Source organism: Hypanus sabinus, chromosome 4 (assembly GCF_030144855.1).
Source record: "Hypanus sabinus isolate sHypSab1 chromosome 4, sHypSab1.hap1, whole genome shotgun sequence".
Taxonomy (NCBI): Eukaryota; Metazoa; Chordata; class Chondrichthyes; order Myliobatiformes; family Dasyatidae; genus Hypanus; species Hypanus sabinus.
In genome coordinates, this window is record NC_082709.1 from 184,233,096 (window position 1) to 184,250,598 (window position 17,503).

The 17,503-nt window shown below is 43.2% G+C and overlaps 1 protein-coding gene across 49 annotated transcripts in view; it reads left to right on the forward strand.

The window, feature by feature from the left end:
- Nucleotides 1-12,896, forward strand: part of LOC132393562 (uncharacterized) — a 266,331-nt gene extending 253,435 nt beyond the window's left edge. For 26 of the 49 annotated variants that reach the window (XR_009511963.1, XR_009511957.1, XR_009511954.1 and 23 more), the window contains one exon: nt 12,132-12,893. The gene's annotated coding sequence lies outside the window, so the exon portion shown is untranslated. Of the gene's footprint in view, nt 1-12,131 lie in introns of all 49 variants that reach the window. The other 23 variants (XR_009511980.1, XR_009511959.1, XR_009511956.1 and 20 more) reach the window with 3 other exon arrangements.
- The last annotated feature ends 4,607 nt before the right edge of the window (nt 12,897-17,503 follow it).

Consider the following 17,503-nt stretch of genomic DNA (forward strand, 5'->3'; position numbering starts at 1 on the left):
TTTTTTCTGGCAGTGTGTTTTATCAATAAACATACTCTCTGACTTCCATGGAAAGGCACAAACTTTCCAAATGTCAATGTCAACATCAAGTTTATTATCATATGTATAAGGACATGTCTGCACAAGTGCAATGCAGCAACATCACAAGCACTGGTGTTTAAAGATGAAGATCAACTTTATTTGTCACATGTACATCAAAGCATACGATGAAATGTGTTGTTTGTGTCAAATCAAATCAGTGAGGATTGTGCAGGGCAGCCTGCAAGTATCGTCTGGTGCCAACATAGTTCATTAACCCTGCTATACTGGCTACTTGGAAAGAGGAGGAAACAGGAAAACCAACAAACTCCTTGAAGACAGTGGCAGGAATCAGTCCCCAATTGGTGAACACTAGCATTACATTTACTGCTATGCACTGTGCCACCCCATTGGTAAACTGGTTCAAGGTTCAAACTGTACCAAGGTAGTTTGTAAAACTTGTCCTGCATAACAATTTATTAAAATAACGCATTGAGGTAGTACAATGTAGATCAATAACAGAATGAAGAATAAAGTGTTACAATCACAGACAAATTGCAGTGCAGGTAGACAATAAGGTACAAGCTCATAATGAGGTAGACTGAGATTGAAGGTCCATTGTGTCATACTGAGGAAGCATTCAATAGTCTTACAACAATGGGATGGAAGCTGTCCTGATGGTACGTGCTTTCCTGTTTTAGTACCATCTGCCTAGCAGAAGGAGAGAGAATGTAACTATCATATCTGTCTCCACCACCTCCCCTGGCAGCATATTCTAGGTACCTACCATTTTCTGTGTAAAAAGACTTCCCCTGCATAACTCCTTTGAATTTCCCCTCTCGCATCTTAAAGCTATGCCCACTAACCTCTTGTATAAGACATTACTATCCTTGGGAGAAAGACATTAACCACCTGACCTCTCATAATGTTATAAACTTCTATCAGTTTTTTTTTCCTTTAGCCTCCGACATTCCAGAGAAACCAATCCAAGTTTTTCCAACCTTTTCTTGTGGCTAATACTCTCTAATCCAGGCAACAATCTGGCGAACCTCTTTTGCACCCTCTCTAAATCACAAGACCATAAAGGAGCAGAATTAGGTCATTCAGCCCATCAGATCTGCTCTGCCTTTTCATCAGGCTAGCCCATTTTCCCTCAGCCCCAATCTCCTGCCTTCTCCCCATCTTCCTTCAAGTCCTGACTAATCAAGAATCTATCAGTCTCTGCATTAAATATAGACAATAATTTGGCATCCATGGCTGCCTGTGTTAACAAATTCCACAGGTTCATCACACTCTGGCTTAAGAAATTACTCCTCATCTCCATTCTAAATGGCCATCCCTCTATTCTGAGGCTCTGCTGTCAGGCACTAGACTCACCTTAGGAAACATTCTCTCCATATCCACTCTGTTGAGGTCCTTCAACATTTGATAGTTTTCAATAAGCTCCCCACCCCCATTCTTCTGAATTCCAGAGAATACTGGCCCATGACCATCAACCAGTCCTCAGATACTAACACTTCCATTCCTGGAATCATTCTTGTGAACCTCCTCTGGATCCTCTCCAATGTCAGCTCATCCTTTCTTAGACAAGGGGCCCAAAGCTGCTCACAGTACTCCAAATGAGGCCTCACCAGTGCCTTATAAAACCTCAATATTACATCCTTGCTTTATATTCTAGTCCTCTGAAAATCAGTGCTAACATTGCATTTCCCTTCCAGATCCTCCATATCCTTTGTCTAATGTAGCAACCAAAACTTCAAACAGCACTCCAAATGTTGCATAGCCAAAGTTTTGCAAAGCTGCAAAAATCTGTAGCTTAAATCTCTGTGTTTTAAAGGTGAGGAGGATAGATATATCTAGTCTGAACTAAAACACGGATACATCTAGTCTGTACTGAAATATTATTCTCCCTAGACCCACGTGGATCATAGCCCTCTGTACCACTCCTATTCCTATACTTATCCAAACTTACCTTCAATGTTGAAATCAGACAGACACAGAGTGAAGCTCCCTCTACCCTGTCCCATCACACACTCCCAGGGCAGGGACAGTTAGATACAGAGTGAAGCTCCCTCTACCCTGTCCCATCACACACTCCCAGGGCAGGGACAGTCAGATACAGGGTGAAGCTCCCTCTATACTGTCCCATCACACACTCCCAGGGCAGGGACAGTCAGATACAGAGTGAAGCTCCCTCTACACTGTCCCATCACACACTCCCAGGACAGGGACAGTCAGATACAGCGTGAAGCTCCCTCTACACTGTCCCATCACACACTCTCATTCCAGGGCAGGGACAGATAGATACAGAGTGAAGCTCCCTCTACACTCTCCCATCACACACTCCCAGGACAGGGACAGTTAGATACAGAGTGAAGCTCCCTCCACACTGTCCCATCACACACTCCCAGGACAGGGACAGTTAGATACAGAGTGAAGCTCCCTCTACACTGTCCCATCACACACTCCCAGGACAGGGACAGTTAGTTACAGAGTGAAGCTCCCTCTACACTGTCCCATAACTCATGACAAGCAAACAATGTTATGTGCTGGTGAAGGACCTCAGTCTGAAATGTCAGAATCAGAATCAGACTTTAATCGCCAAGTACCTGTGCACATACAAGGAATTTACTTCTGGCAGATGTTGTCTCTCTGCACATAACAATAATAATGATAAATATAAATGAAAATAAATGAAATATAAATGATTATACATACAAGTAGTGCAATCCAAGTAATAGTTAGCCAACAGTTAACCAGCAGTTAACTGTTCAGCAAAGTGACTACAGTAGGGAAAAAACTTCTCCAGTGCCTATTAATCTTAGTCCGGAGGGATCTGAAGCGCCTACCAGACGGAAGCAGTTCAAACAGTCCGTGCGCAGGATGAAGGAGTCCTTTATGATGTTCCCCGCCCTCTTCTTCAACCTGGAAGAGTACAGGTCCACAATAGAGGGCAGGGAGGCTCCAATGATGCGCTCAGCAGTCCTCACTGTGCACTGTGCAACACTTTATTCCCCACCCCTCCCCAATAGATGCTGTCTGACCTGCTGAGGCCCTCCAGCATTTTGTGTCTGCCACTCCAGACTATTCAGGGCCTGTACAAGTGTTGATGTAGACAACTGCAGATGAAGTTGCCCTCACCACTGGATCCGGTGGAGCGGCTCGTGGTGTTGAATAGTGGAAGGTGTGTTGACTATGTATGAAATCAGTGCTGTTCTCTGCTCCTGATTGCTGTCCAATCTCCGTGTATGGGTCCATTAAGGTCTGGGATGAGACATAGTCACTCTCTGGATGGACAACCAATTAGTCAATGGCCACACTGGATGGTTAATTGGATTCAGAGTTATATGGTGGTGGTTAGGGAAAGCCTTGAGCAAACATTGGTTCACACTGAGTGAGCCAGAAGATGATAATGGTCATATTCTCCTGGAACTTAGGAGAATGAGGGGAAGATGTGATAGAGGTATACAAAGTTATGAGGGGTATAGATAAGGTAAATGCAAGGCTTTTCCTCTGAGGTTGGGTGACACTAGAGCTAGAGGTCATGGGCTAAGGCGAAAGGTGAAATATTTAAGGGGAACATCGGTGGAACTTCTTCACAGAGTTTGTTGCGAGTGTGGAACGAGCTGTCAGCAGAAGTTGTGGATGCAGGTTCAATTTCAACACTTAAGAGAGGTTTGGATAGGGATATGGATTGTACTGGTGGTATGGAAAGCTATGGTCCAGGTGTGGTTCAGCATGGGAGAAGGCAGTTTAAATGGTTCGGCATGAACTAAGTGGACTGAAGGCCTGTTTCCATGCTGTACTTTTCTATGACACTATGACTCTAGATAGGTTGAGGGGCTCTCTTCTGTATTCTAATGCTCTATGATTCTATACAAGGAACTGGTAGATGGGAACGTCAAAGTGTAACTGGTCGCACTGCAACACCTTTGCAGAGGAGTGATCTTCCCAGCTGTCTGTTCTCTGCGTCTGGTTGATCCAAGATCCTTGAAGCATCACCTCAATATAGGAACAAAGCTGGCAGCGTCTTGCTCCTAGATTTGGCTTTACTAAGGATAAAGCAGGTACCATAGAAACAGCAGTAGGGTCTGGTGCTGTAACACTTGATGCTCAATCTAATTTGAGTAACTGCTAAACCTTGTCAAAGCTAACACCATCGGCATTTCTGCCAAGATTTTAATGGCTCAAGGAGCTCCACAGAAATATTTAAATTCAGTCTAGTCATAATAAAGAATGTGTGATGAAGGACATCTGTGGATGTCGAGCTGTCTTAGTTCAGTGGGTCCCAGGACTGGGTACGATGCAAGCAAAAACCCTGAGGGTCGATGAGTCGGCTAGCCCAGTTGTTGAGACCTGGAGTTTGGGGTGTCATCGTCAGCTAGTCCAGGGGTTGATACCAAAGATTGAAGCCCAAAGGTCGACTAGAAATCTGAAAGTCGAAACCTGATGACCAAAGCCTGGAGAGTTGAGACTGGAGGCCCAGAGTTCTATTCTGGGGTTCGTTGTCCAAAGTTAAAATTCAAAGTAAATTTATTATCCAAGTACACCATCTACAATATTTTGCATAAGTCCCAGGCACATATATGTTATAGCTAGGGTGCCTAGAACTTTTGCACATTACTGCCATAAAAAAACCAGATCTCATGACATATGTGAGTGATGATAAGATGGAACGGAGAGTGAGTTTGTAAATCTGGTGGGAGCAAAGGACTTCGGGAATGGCGAGGGAGGAGTGCTGCGGGAGGGGTGTGGGAAGGTGGCAGAGAAGGAATGTAGGGTGGGGGGGTGACACAGGTGCAGACACACCAAACCCTGAGTCACCAGGCAAGGTCATTTGATTCCAACAATTGGTTTATTGATAATTACAGAAGGTCTCTCTGGTGCTTCCCACTCCCTTCCCCTTTTCCCAACCATGATCCCCAGAGCCATCTCAGATTTCTGAAGAAGAGATTAACAGAAGAGAGAAGAGTGAAGTTTGTGATGAGGTGGATTACAAGGAGAGATGGGTGAACCTCGTAAACAGATTACAGAGAAAGACCGAGGGTTCTAGCACTTTGGGAGTATACAACAAATGAGAATGGTTTCAGATTATACACTTGGTGGCCACTTTATTAGGTACACATGTACACCTGCTGTTTAATGCAAATAACTAATCAGCCAATCACATGGCAGCAATATAATGCATAAAAGCATGCAGACATGGTCAAGAGGTTCAGTTGTTATTCAGACCAGACATCAGAATGGTGAAAATATGTTATCTAAATAACTTTGACCATGGGATGATTGTTGGTGCCAGACAGGGTGGATTGAGGATATCAGAAACTGCTGATCTCCTGGGATTTTTGAGCACAACAGTCTCTAGAGTTTACAGAGAATGTTGAGAAAAACAAAAAAAAAAACATCCAGTGAGTGGAGGTTCTGTGGGTGAAAATGCCCTGTTAATGAGAGAGGTTAGGGGAGAATGGCCAGCCTGGTTCAACCTGACAGGAGGATGAAGGTAACCCAACTAACCACACATTACAACAGTGGTGTACAGCAGAATACTTCTGAATGCACAACATGTAAACTATAAAGCAGATGGGCAACAGCTGCAGAAGACCATGAACGTACACTCAACGGCCAGTTTATTAGGCACAGGAGGTATATACTGTACAATGTATACCATCTTACTGCAGTCTGGGCTTCCCTGGTGACTCACGATCCAGAGCAAATCATCAGAAGAGCAAAGAAAAAGTTGAGGGATAGACAAAAGAGAAGGAAGGAAAATGGTTAATAGATCTTGCAATCTGAATACCTGCCACTGTCTTATGCTATTGTCTTTATTGGAAAGCAAGTTTGCCTCTGTAGCAACCACCTCATCGCTCGATAAAAGATGAGACAAGCTCTCAGGGAAAAAAAAATTCTTAGCAGGAACAAAAGAGCAGGGAAGATTAATGGGTTGCCAACTCAGTCGGTTGTTCCATATTTTTAAAATATGTATGTCATGTGATTTTTTTAAACAAAATTCATTTTGGTGCCTTGAGAGAAATTGGGTGTGAGAAAATATCCTGCCCTCTATCTCTGCAGACCCTCCTCCTACACAGCCCAGAGCGACAAATTGAACAAATCGAATTACTCAAAAGCTGATAACATTTTCTTTTGTTGGAATTTCGAGCAAATCCGTGTTCGGATTGCAGAGTAAAGATCTAAGTCCTCTCACCAAGAGGGATATGGGGGGGGGGAGTGGGGGAGGACTATAGAGGAGAAGGGAACACGTGTGCAGAATTCAGACTGAGGGAGATATTAGTAATTCTATCAAGTCGTTGCTTGCAGGCAGACCAGACAAATTCATTAGTTACTGTCTGAGCTATCATCTAAGTCTCTGCTGCAGTGAGCACAAGACATTAACATACACCTCCGTCATAAGATCCAATGGTATGAGTTTTCACAGCTATTTTCTTTTACCCTGATATTACCCCCAGCAACAAACACCACACCACCAGCTCTTTGTCTATTTAGCTATTGCTGCAGCTCTCTCAGTCTCTCCTGCTTGTGTGGGCTGCGTCAGGGTTTTTTTTTAATATTTGATCCATAGCCAGCCAATGCTTTGATTGCACAGTTTCTAGTTTTAAAGGGACATGATGCACTCAGTAGCCACTTTATTAGGTACACCTGTACACCTGCTCGTTAATGCAAATACCCAATCAATCATGTGACTGCAACTTAATGCATAAAAGCAGGCAAACATGGTCTAGAGGTTCAGTTGTTGTTTAGTCCAAACATCAAATGGCAAAGAAATGTGGTCTAAGTGACTTTGACCATGGAATGATTGTTGGTGCCAGAAAGGGTGGTTTGAGTATCTCAGAAACTGCTGATCTCCTCGGATTTTTATGTACAACAGAGATTAGACTTTACAGAGAATGTTACAAAAAGCGGGAAAAAATCCAGTGAGCGGCAGTTCTGTGGGTGAAAGTGCCTTGTTTATGAGAGAGGTCAGAGGAGAATGGCTAGACTGGTTCAAGCTGACAGGAAGGTGACAGTAACTCAAATAGCCACGTGTTACAACAGTGGTGTGCAGAAGAGCATCTCTGAATGCACAACACGTTGATCCTTGAAGTGGAAGGGTTACAGCAGCAGAAGACCATGAACATACACTCTGTGGCTGCTTTATTAGATACAGAAGATAATTAATAAAGTGGCCGCAGAATGTAAACTTAGCTCGTGTCTGGAGAGGGCAGTCATGTTATCACACTGGCACCTTGTACAGGTGTTTGATGTTTACCCCTGCTCTGTCAGAGATTGGTTATAGGCTCAGCCGAACAATTCCTCAAACTTGCCTCACCGTTCAATAAAATTATACCTGATCTGAACTTGGGCTCAGTTACACCTCCTGTACCGAATAATGTCAGATCAGGGAGCATCTATGGAAGGAAATGGACAGTCGACATTTCAGGTTGAGGCTTTTCATTGGGATTGGAAAGAAAGATAGAAGATAGGCAGTATAAAAAAGTGGGAGGGAAGGGGTGGAGCAGGAGTTGGCAAGTGATAGGTAAATCCAGGTGAATGAAGGGTGATAGATGAATGGAGAGGCCATGATAGGTAAACGTAACGGTGGGCTGAAGAAGATGGAATTTGATTGGCAAAGGAAGTGGACCATGGAATAAAGGGAAGGGGGTGAGAATTGGGTCCAGTGGGAGGGAGATGTAATTGCTGAGTAGATCAAGAGGGCAGGGGTGGGGAAAGAAACAGACATTGATCCGGAATGATCTTAACCTTTTTCACCCAGACAGGGGTGAGTGCCTGAATGCACTGCCAGAGAAGGTAGTTGAAGTTGCCTTACTGACATCTTTTACAAAGTGTCTAAATGAGCCTTTTGAACCCTTAAGGCAAGGAGGCTTTACATACCTTATTCATGTCCCTTACAGAGTAAGGGAAATATTAGAGATAACAATATCAAAGGGTAAGAGTCAACAATTTAAGAATGTTTCACCAAAGATATTGTGTTTATATCTGTATCTGATCGCTGGTGAGAAAGGGAAAGGGAGAAAGGGATGGAGAAATGAAGAAAGGAAATGAGGAAAGGAAGATAAAGAGAGCAGTAGAAAGATGGAGAGGAATGTTCCACCACCAAAGGTGGTCAGGAGAAATGGTAACACATTTACCATAGATAGTACGAGTCAACAGATGGAGAAAAGAGGCTGATAACAATGAAAAGGAGGGAATAAAAGACAAAGGAAATGATGAAAGAGGGGGTATAGATCAAGAGGAAGGGGAGAGGGGGAGAGCAGAATGGAAGGGCAGGGTGCTGCAGGAACGGACCTTCCAGGTAACTTCCAGGGAAGTAGAAAGAGAGCTTCAGTTTTGCTCACAATGTCAGCAATCGAAAGGGTCATCAATGGTTTCTGTCCTTAAGCAGTACACACATTCCTATCTGCATCAATGCTGCTCAGCTGAGAGGATTGAGAGCTTCAGGTTCTTAAGGGTGAACATTACCAATAGCCTGTCCTGGTTCAATAATGTCGAAGCCACAGCCAGTGAAGCTCTCCAGCACCTGTACTTCCCCAGGAGGCTAAAGAAATTCGGCACGTCCCCATCACACTCACCAATTTTTATCAATGCACCATGGAAAGCATTCTGTCTGAATGCTTAATGGCTTGGTATGGCAGTGTCGCTACACGTGACCACAAGAAGCTGCAAAGTTGTGGATAGAGCTCATCACATCTCAGAAGCCAGTCTCCCCTCTATGAACTCTGTTTATCCTTCTTGTAAAGCAGTAAAGCGACTAATATAATCAAAGACCCCCTCCACTCCGGATATTCTCACTTCTCCCCTCTCCCATAGGGCAGAAGATACAAAAGCCTGAAACCACATAACACCAGGCTGAAGGACAGCTTCTATCCCACTGCTATAAGGTTATTGAATGCTTCCCATGAATGATAAGATGGACTCTTGACCTCACTATCTACCATTGTGATCTTGCACCTTATTGTCTACCTGCAATGCAACTTCTCTATAACTGTTGTACTTTATTCTCCATTTTGTTATTGTTTTAATTTGTCTACCTCAGTGCACTGTGTTATGATTTGATTCCCATCACCCAAGACATGTCCTCTTCTCACTGCTCCATCAAGGAGGAGGTGCAGGATCCTAAAGACACATTCTTAACATTTTAGGAACAGTTTCTTCCCCTCTGCCATCAGATTGCTGAATGGACAATGGAGCCATATATAATTTGCTCTATTTTTGCAACACTTAATTGATTTTATTTTATATACATATTTCTTATCATAATGTATAGTTTTTATTATATCTTGGAATGTACTGCTGCTGTAAAACAACAAATTTTTCAACATATGCCAATGATTTTAAGCCTGATTCTAATTCTGATCTGTACGAACAGTATGCAAGACAAGCTTTTCACTGTACCTGTGACAATAATAAACCAATTCCAATTCCACTTTGGGGGAATGTTTTTGTGCTTCGAGTTGATAAGTTCAGTTACCAAGCTCAAATGGAATGTTAACAGGGACTGTTTTGTTTAAAAGTGCACTCACTCGTACTATTGAGGCATTTTTTTAATTCGGTGAAAGTTTGCTCAGTTTTCTCACTGACCGATCAGAGTTGTGTGGCATCTCGACAAAGTTTATGTTGAGTAAGAACAAGATCTGGGCCTCGGTTCCTTTTGTGTTCATTCCCAGTGTCCCACAGGTGCTGACCACCCTGGAGTCGAAGAGTGTCCATAGGATCTGTATGAACAATATACAAGACAAGCATTTCACTGTATCTCACTAAATGTAACAATAATAAACCAATTCCAATACCCATCCATTAATTCAGGAGATCAGTGGTTCGGTTTCATTGTGTGGTGTTGATGGAGGCTTCTTCGTACCTGTGTCCATGGTTGTTAAATAATTGCAGACACAGTCGAGATGCAGACTGTCACCTGAGGATTATTAGTGTCTACCAAATAAATCACAGTGCTCACACGCCAGCTGTAACAGGCCGGCTGAATGAAAATCAATTTCTTTTACCATTTTCCATAAAATACTGAATTTAGGTTTGTCTTTTGTTTTGCAATGGGCAAGCCCTCTGTCTCCTTCCCGCATTCGTCCTCACAGCAAGGTAGTGCAGAAGGTAATAAATCACCCAGTTAACAAAAGCCTTGAGACATAGCTTCTTTTAAAAAAAATCCAATTTTCTTTTCACTTTACTCCGGTGCCAAGCAGGCTTTTGCAGTGTTACCATGGTAACTGGCCTTCACTGGCCAGGTGCCTGGTTACCGGATTGGTCCTGTTGGAAATTGCCCCACAGTCTGTCTCTGGGTCTGTGTATCGTACACCGACATGTCTGTGTAACATACACCCAGGACATTTTCTTTTCTCACACCTCCCATCAGGCAGAAGATAAAAGAGCCTGAAAGCACATACCAATGGGTTCACAGACAGCTTCCAACCTCATAACAGAATATAGAACATAATCAGTACAGGGCTTTCGGCCCAAGATGTTGTGTTGATCAATCTAACTCTTCCCTCCTTCATAGCTGTCTATTTTTCTGTCATCCATATGCCTAACTAAGAGTCCTTCAAATGCCCCTAATGTATCTGCCTCTACCATCATCTCTGGCAGTGTGTTCCATGCACCCACCACTCTGTGTAAAAAAAAGTTATCTCAGATTTACCCCCTATACTTTCCTCCAATCACCTTAAAATTTTGTCTTGTCACATTAAACACACACAAATTACTGAAGGAACTCAGCAAACATGAGGAAATCTGCAGATGCTGGAAATTCAAACAACACGCACAAAATGCTGGTGGAACACAGCAGGCCAGGCAGCATCTATAGGGAGAAGCGCTGTTGACAGCATTTTGTGTGTGTTGAAGGAACTCAGCAGACCAGGTAGCATCAATGGAAAAAAGTACAGCTGAGACCCAGGGGCTCGGCCTGAAACATCGACTGTACTTTTTCCTGTAGATGCTGCCTGGCCTGCTGAGCTCCCCCAGAATTTTGTACATGTTTCTTGGATTTCCAGCACCTGCAGATTTTCTCTTGTTTGTCTTCTCACATCAGCTGTTTCAGCCCTGAGTAAAAAGCACTGGCAGCCCACTTTATCACAGACAAAATGATGGAGGAACTCAGCAGGTCAGACAGCTTCTATGGGAATGAATAAACAGTAGCTGTTTTGATATAAGAGCCTTCTTCAGGACTGGAAAGGAACGAGGAAGACGCCAGAATAAAAAGCTGGGGAGGCTGGCTAGAAAATAATAGATGAAGCCAGGTGGGTAGGAAAGGTCAAGGGCTGGAGAGGAAAGTGGACCATAGGAGGAGGGAACCCAGGGAGTTATGATAAGCATGAAAAGAGGTGAGAGGCCATAGTGGGGAATTGAGGAAGAAGGTGCAGAAGCCTGAAGGCACACACACAGCGATTCAGGAACAGCTTCTTCCCCTCTGCCATCCACTTTCTGAATGGACATTGAACCCATGAACCCAACCTCACTACTTTTTTATATTTCTGTTTTTGCACTACTTACTTTAATTTAACTATTTAATATAGATATCTATACTTACTGTAATTCAGTTTTTTTCCCATATTTATTATGTATTGTATTGTACTGCTGCCACAAAGTTAACAAATTTCACGACACATCCTGGTGGGATTAAACATGAGTCTGATTCTGAAGAGGGGAGGATGAGGGAATTTGTTTTAACTGGAAGGAGAAATTGATATTCATGCCGTTAGGTTGGATCTTTAAATACAGGAGAAGCAGTCAATCGAACGTGAGTACCTAAGATCCTTCATTGTTCCCAGGTACTCACTTTATCAATACCTCTATCAAGTCACTATCACCCTCCTTCACTCCAAGAACCTACCTCCTGCTGTCTGCCTGCTCTGCATTTTCCCTGTAACTGATACACTTTATACTGCAATCTTATTACTTTCCTTCATGTGACCTTGACGTGCTGATGCAATGAAATGCTCTGTATGGACGGCATACAAAACAAAGATTTCTGTGTACACATGTCAGAGATAAGCCAAATTACAAAATTTACATCAGACACACCACTGGGCTTGTATTGGTCAAGGTGCATTGCAGGAGTTCTCGATATTAATAAACTGTGTTTTTCTTTACAGGTTCAACTCCAGGCTCATTGAATGCCATGCGTATCTGTAAAAGGAAAGTCCTACTGTTCACCTGAAGGAAGAAGACTGCTGCTAGTCTGTCAACACTGCGCAGTGAGGGACCAGACAGTGGCAGCTGTGGGAGATTTGCATTGGTTTGTTTTCCAAACTTTTCCCCTCCCGTCCCTCACTCTCCAGAAGGCACTGACCTACAACTCTTGAAGGGCCAAGCACACTGGGAGGGTAGTCAGTTGTGTTCCCTCAGTCAGTCCCACTCCCATTAGAAGACCTACAAATGTAAAATGCTAGAGGAACCCTGCAGCTCAGGCAGCATGGAGAGGAATGGAAAGGAATCCCAGGTTTCTCATTTTAAATATAAAGGTGGAGATTAGCGTTATTTGTCACATGCACATTGAAATATCAGAACACACAGTGAAATGTGTCATCTTTGTGTCAACAACCAACACGTCTGGAGGAAACCTACACGTGTCGCCAGGCCACACTTACAAACCTACAAGTGGTGCCAACCTAGCATGCCCACAGATTCCTAACCTTAACCCATAGGAACGTGAATGTGGAAAGGAACTGGAGCATCCAGGGGAAGCCCACGGAGTGACTGTAAAAACTCCTTCCAGAGAGCAGTCTGATCTTACAGCCGACTCTGTCATGGACCGGGAAAGAAGGGGGAAGAAGCCAGAAAAAGAAGGTGGGAGGGGGAAGAAGTACGAGCTGGCAGATGATAGGTGAGATCAGATGAGAGGGAAGGTGGGTGGGTTGGGGTGGGGGGTGGAGGGGTGAAGTGAGAAGCTGGCAGATGATAGGTGAGACCAGGTGAGAGGGAAGGTGGGTGGGTTGGGGTGGGGGGTGGAGGGGTGAAGTGAGAAGCTGGCAGATGATAGGTGAGACCAGGTGAGAGGGAAGGTGGGTGGGTTGGGGTGGGGGGTGGAGGGGTGAAGTGAGAAGCTGGCAGATGATAGGTGAGACCAGGTGAGAGGGAAGGTGGGTGGGTTGGGGTGGGGGGTGGAGGGGTGAAGTGAGAAGCTGGCAGATGATAGGTGAGATCAGGTGAGAGGGAAGGTGGGTGGGTTGGGGTGGGGGGTGGAGGGGTGAAGTGAGAAGCTGGCAGATGATAGGTGAGACCAGATGAGAGGGAAGGTGGGTGGGTTGGGGGGTGAAGTGAGAAGCTGGGAGTTGATAGGTGGAAGAGATGAAGGGTTGAAGATGGAACCCAATGGAAGAGGAGAGTGGACCATGGGAAGAGGGGCACGAGAGGGAGGTAAGGGGAAGGGAAGGAGTAAGAGGGCAGCCAGAATGAGGAATGGCAAAAGAGAGACCCCGGGGATTCTGATAGTGAGAATTCAGCAATGATCTCTCTTGCTGGAAATGTTTATTTCCCAACATTAGAATATAGAACATAGAACAGTGTAATACATGAACAGGCCCTTCAGCCCATAATGTTGTTTTCCCTGTATATTCATTTGTCTAACAGCCTGCTAATTACCACCTATTATATTTGTACTGTTGTACGTACAGATCAGTTCATTACACTGTGCATTGGGGTGGTACAAGGTAAAACAACAACAGAACACTGAATACAGTGCTACAGCTACAGAAAAAATGCAGTGTACACAGACAATAGTTACAAGAGTATATTGAGGAACATTGTGAGGTCAAGAGTCCATCTCATTGTTACTTTGGAGACATTGCGTTGGCAGAAGGGATTTGTTAATTAAGCATTTAATAATTGCTTTAAATAGTTCAGCAATGGCCAGGAATGGAAAAGTTTACAGAAGTGGTGGATACAGCCCAGTCCTTTGCAGGCAAAGCCCTCCCCAAAGTCAGCACATCACCAAGGAGTGCTGCCACAAGAAAGCAGCATCCATCGTCAAGGACCCCCACCATCCGGACCATGCTCTCTTCTCAATGCTGCCATTAGAAACATAGAGACATAGAAAATAGGTGCAGGAGTAGGCCATTCAGCCCTTCGAGCCTTCACCGCCATTCAGTATGATCATGGCTGATCATCCAACTCAGAACCCTGTACCTGCTTTCTCTCCATACCCCCAGATCCCTTTAGCCACAAGAGCCATATCTAACTTTCTCTTAAATATAGCCAATGAACCAGCCTCAACTGTTTCCTGTGGCAGAGAATTCCACAGATTCACCACTCTCTGTGTGAAGAAGTTTTTCCTCATCTTGGTCCTAAAAGGCTTCCCCTTTATCCTTAAATTGTGACTTCTCGTTCTGGACTTCCCCAACATCAGAAACAATTTTCCTGCATCTAGCCTGTCCAATCCTTTTAGAATTTTATATGTTTCAATAAGATCCCTCCTCAATCTTCTAAATTCCAGTGAGTATAAGCCTAGTCGATCCAGTCTTTCTTCATATGATAGCTCTGCCATCCATTAGGACATAGAGGAGCCTTAGATCCCATGCCACCAGGTTCAGGAACAGTTATTACCCCTCAACCATCAAGCTCCTGAACTTCACTCAACTCTGAACCGATTCCACAACTTACAGACTCACTTTCAAGGATTCTGCAACTCATGTTCTTAGTATTATTTATTTATTTGTATATCCAGTCATTATTGATTTGTTTATTACTTATTTTTTTATTTTATTGTTATCATTTTTGTATTTGCGCAGTTTGTCTTTGTATTGTTTATTAGTTTTTCATTGATTCTATTGTATATCTCTATTTTACTTTGTATATCCGCAAGAAAATGCATATCAGGGTTATATACGGTGACATATGCATACTTTAATAATAAATTTACTTTGAACTTTGAACAACATTATGGGTTGAAGGGCCTCTTCCTATGCTGTTCTGTTCTGTGTCCGAGCCCTGTAGCCCTTGTCTTTCCCAATGATCTCAATCATTTCTTGATATCATGTGAATTGAGGGCTAAATGGCCTACTGTATCCGTTCATGTTCTAACACATATCTTTAGAGTTTCACACATTTAGACAGCCATTGGGTTTTCACAGCCACAGCCAGAATCACAATCAGAATAAGGTTTAAGATCACTGACGTGTGTTGTGAAATGTGTGGTTTGGTAGCAGCAGTACAGTGCAATACATAAAAACAGAATATAAGCTACAATAAGAAATAAAAATTAAATTAAATAAGTAGTCCAAATAGAGAGGATAAATAGTGAGGTACTGTTCATAGTCTGGTTCATTGTCCATTCAAACATCTGATGGCAGGGGAGAAGTTCTTCCACAGAAGCTAAGTGTACATCTTCAGGCTCCTGTACCTCCTCCCTGATGTAGCAATGAGTAGGATAATGATGAGTAGGATAGCAATGAGAGGATAATGAGGATCCTTAAAGATGGATGCTGTCTTTCTGAGGCATCGACTTTTGAAGTTGCTGGGTAGGGAAGTGTGCACGATACAGCTGGCTGAGTTCACAACTTTCTGCAGCCTTTTCTGATCCTGTGCAGTGACCCCCTCCCTCCCATACCTGATGGTGGTGCACCCAGTTAGAACGCACTCCACCATACACCTGTAGAAATTTGCAAGAGTCTTTGGTGACAAACCAAATCTCCTCAAACTCCTAATGAAATACAGTTGTTTGTGTGCCTCCTTCCTATTTGCCAAGCAGGTGAGGGTTAATCCGTTGAGTTTTCATTGTGACTGTGTATGAATGATCTGATCCTTCTGTGTTTCCTCTTTTCATCTTTTCTTTAATGGTTTGATCATTTTTTTTCTTTTTCTTGTTCCAACATTCTTTCTCTAATTAATGTATTTTTTATTATTATTACCGAATAAATTTTATCTGTTGACAATATCTCTCTGTGTCTCTGTTGATGAGTGCATAATACTCACCTCTTCAGTTGTGACCAACTGGGAACAACCATAAGATCAACTGCGTCTTCACATGATGATTGCTTCCTAACCATGGTATCTACCTGCGTTGCCACTTTCAATCTTTGCCAAGGGCAAATCCTGTCAGACAAATGCGACTGAATTCTATGAAGAGATAACGATTTGTATTGATAAGGGCTGGGCAGTAGATGTGATCTACATAAACACAGTTGCCTCCTGCACCTAATAAAGTGGGTACTGGGTGTACGTTTGTGGTCTTCTGCTGCTGTAGTCCATCCACCTCAAGGTTTGAAGTGTTGTGCATTCAAAGATGCTCTCCTGCACAGTACTGTTGTAACATGTGGTTATTTGAGTTACAGTTGCCTCCCTTTCTGCTTGACCTCTGATCTCTCTCAATAACACGGAGCTTTTGGCTACATATTTGCCACTGGTTGGATTTTTTTTTTGTTTTTGCACCATTCTCTGTAAGCTCTAGAGACTGTTGTGCATGAAAATCCCAGAAGATCAGCAGCTTCTGAGATACTCAAACCACCCCGTCTGGCACCAACAATCATTCCACAGTCAAAGTCACTTAGATCACATTTCTCCCTTATTCTGATGTTTGGTCAGAACAAGAACTTTACCTCTTGAGCATATCTGCATGCTTTTATGCATTCAGTTGCTACCACATGATTTGCTGGTTAGATATTTGCATTAATGAGCAGGTGTACAGGTGTACCTAATAAAATGTCACTGTGTGTAGATTTTAATAAATTCATTAATAAAGTTCTCTATGGGAATCTGATTCAAAAGCTTAGGTCCCATGGGATTCATGGAACCCACAAACTAGATCCAAAATTGGCTTGGCATGGGAGACAGAATGTGATCATAGAGGGTTCCTTTTGCGTCTGGATAATTATGACACAAGAAATGGTGCCAGGACCATTGTACTTTATAATATACATGAGTGTCTTTGATGTGGATGAGGATGTGGGAATAAGTTCACATTGACAAGAGGACTGTTGTTCATAGTGTGGAAGGTAGATTTGGGTTGCAGAGAGATAATAATATGTTGGTGAACTGGGCTGAAAAATGGCAAATGCAGTTTAATCCAGATAATTATGAGCTGATGCATTTTTGAGGCAAGGACATATTCCCTGAATGATAGAGTCTTAGCACTGAACAGAGATTCAGATTCAGATTTATTTATCACATGTATATCAAAAGAAATAATTAAATGAGTTGTTTGTATTATGAACCAGTAAACACAAGAATCAGATGGGGGCAGCCCACATGTCACCACACATTCTAGCAGTGACATAGTATGCACACCATGTTTCACGTAACAATACTAGCAACAACATCAACAACCATTTGCCACCCCTTCCGTCACCCACTCTCCAACCAAAGCTCCCAGAGGGACCTCGGACTGAAAGTTCATAGATCTTGAAGGTGGTATCACAAGTAGATAATGCGGTTAGGAATCCATTTGGGATATTGGCCTTCAGTATTCAGGACATTGAATACAGAAGTAGGGAGCAATGCTGCACGCACGACACGCTGGAGGAACTCAGCA